Here is a 2,748-nt window from a genome sequence, read left to right on the forward strand (position 1 = left end):
ATCCCCGCGTCGGACCGTCGTTACGCCTGCGGATCATGCGAGCGGGTACAGCATCCCGCGTCGTCGTCCCGTGTGATCCATGGACGGTTTCTCTTCGACAACGCGAGTAAGGGAACCCGCGTCGCTCCACCCCGCGTCGCGGTGTCGTCTCGCTTCTCCAACTTCGTGCGAGCGGGTACAGCATCCCGCGTCGTCGTCCCGTGTGATCCATGGACGGTTTCTCTTCGACAACGCGAGTAAGGGAACCCGCGTCGCTCCACCCCGCGTCGCGGTGTCGTCTCGCTTCTCCAACTTCGTGCGAGCGGGTACAGCATCCCGCGTCGCTCAAGCCGCGTCGGAGCTCTCTGTTGCTTCATGTCAACGCGGGTTAGTGAACCCGCGTGGTACAACCCGCGTTGCAATCATCTATACTCGACCAAACTTCATTCTTCATCTCTTTTCGAACCACAATGCTTCTAAACACCTCCAATCACTCTATGAGATACTCTATTACCTGATTAAGACATATGAATGCAATATGGATCCTAAAGATGCTAAATTCCTAATTTATATGATCAATATGTGCAAATTGGAGACTTAAATCAATGCAAATATGCAAGATATTAGGGTTCTTAAAAACCAACATGTCTACATTTTCATCCAATCTTACACAAGCATCATAACAAAATCAGACCTAAAAATAAAAAGGACTATAGAAAACATGGAAACTAAATCAAAACCTTGAGCTCCCATTTCCTTCTTGGCCTTAGCATGTATCTTCTATTTGTGCCGCTTGACGCAAATCATCTGTCGTTAACTGCATTAGAGATTACAGAGCATATATGATCAGTTAGTCTTTTACTTGCTATATTGAACTTCTTAACTTATTATAAGCCTAAGCTAACCCAATTCAGATACACCACATACCAGATGCTACGTGATACTATCATTTGAACTCAAAGCCATCCAAAGTCAGATACATATTTAAGTAATATGGACTTAAAATAGAGATCCTGCCTCTGTTCTTTCATCACGCATCTTATTGATAGCCGCTATCTCGACGATATTAGCTATCTCAATGATATCACCATCTGCAATTGAGTAACTTCACTAGCTTGCTGTCCCAACTAAGAAAACACACATGTTACAGAATACATAACTTACAACAACAACAAAGTTAACTCTTTTGCTATATACCATTTTTTTACCTGTGATTCAAAGTTCTTGGAATAGAAATGTATGCACTCTATATAATGAAAGGTCACCTCGATGTAGTCCATAATGGGTCTGCATTAACGATCAAGATAATTCCATATACTTGTGTAAATAAGTTGTTACCAAAACTTATAACCAATGCTACAAAAATCAAATATAAACATACCTGACAATTGAGACGTACATAAGTTCCATCTATGTTTCACAAGAGAAAAAAATATTAGAAAACACAAACTTTACCAAGACAGGTGAGAAAAGAAGACCCAGGAGATAGTATACTCAGTGCATTGACTCAATTTCTCTAGCGTCAATCCAGATTTTAAGCAACAAAATCTTCAAACAAAACTAAATTTCAAAGTTTTAAAGAAAAAAACTAAACTTCAAAACAACTTCATCTTAAACTCAGAAACAAAAACTTCAAAACAAAGTCATCATAAACTCAGAATCAAACTTTAAAGCTGCAAGTCCAAATCATCATAGTCCCCGTACTCATCCACATCCCCAAACACATATTGGAATAGGAATCTTACCTTAATTACGTCAAAGGCGGTGTGAAGCGTTAGTTCAGAACAAATGTTTTTCATTTTCAAAGTCTGGGACTTTTGCTGGAAAAATTCCTGTTTCTAGAGAAGTGAATTCAATGACTCAAGTCGATTTTCGAATGAAAGAGAAAATAATTCGCCGACTGGATTCGATGAAGAGATGAGGATCCTCCACGGCAGTCCATAACATCACCTTCCCAAAGCCGTAAAATGCCACCGTATTTCATCTCCTACATCTCCAAATCCTACACATATATTCCTTCCATTTCCTCCACCATCTCGCTCTCTTCCACCGCAAAGAACGAAATGGTCGAAACAAGAAACCTCTGCTCTACCCATTCATTTTTGGACACATGTGTTCTAAGAGATGTTCCTTGCCTCTCTTAATTAGAAGCCGTATCTTCTGTAAAATCTATTTTTCGTTTTCTTTTTAATTCTAACTAGGATAAGACGAGTTTATTTATATATATATATTATCGATAGTTTTTTTTATATATGTGATCATTTTATTTATATATATAAAATATTTTTTGTTGTTATTATATAATTTTTTTCTGATGGATCGGATCAATTTTTATTAAAAATAATGGAACAAAACTATAACTAATACATCATGGGTTGATCGGATTGGACATTAAACAAATTATAACATAAAAATCTTATTTTTTCCATTGAACACATTCTTGAAAAAAGTGAACAGTATTGTTTTCACAGTTGAATTATTTTGAATTTTATCTTCCATATGGTTTTGAAAGCTTTCAAATCAACCATCGAATTGATACATGTCATTTTAATGTTTTTAGTCGTATACTTAAGGAAAACTTACATTTTTGTAATTTAAAGTTGTTTTAAAAAATTCAAAATATAACATCTAAGAAAAAATCTAACATATAAGAAAAATCTAACATATAAAGTGTCCTCATTTTTGTATTTTAAAGTCGTTTTTAAAAAAAAAATAACATATAAGGTTTCCTCATTTTTGTAATTTAAAGTCATTTTAAAAAATTCAAAA

At 36.1% G+C, this 2,748-nt stretch overlaps 1 long non-coding RNA gene across 1 annotated transcript; it reads right to left on the bottom strand.

The window, feature by feature from the left end:
• Positions 1-560: 560 nt before the first annotated feature.
• LOC106303946 lies at positions 561-2,111 on the bottom strand. The gene is made up of 5 exons (XR_001262588.1): positions 1,725-2,111; positions 1,361-1,389; positions 1,188-1,266; positions 907-1,106; positions 561-796 (listed from the first exon to the last, which is right to left on the bottom strand). It is a non-coding gene; the product is annotated as an uncharacterized LOC106303946 (long non-coding RNA).
• Positions 2,112-2,748: the final 637 nt, after the last annotated feature.

This window comes from Brassica oleracea, chromosome C1 (genome assembly GCF_000695525.1).
Source record: "Brassica oleracea var. oleracea cultivar TO1000 chromosome C1, BOL, whole genome shotgun sequence".
NCBI classification, from domain to species: domain Eukaryota; kingdom Viridiplantae; phylum Streptophyta; class Magnoliopsida; order Brassicales; family Brassicaceae; genus Brassica; species Brassica oleracea.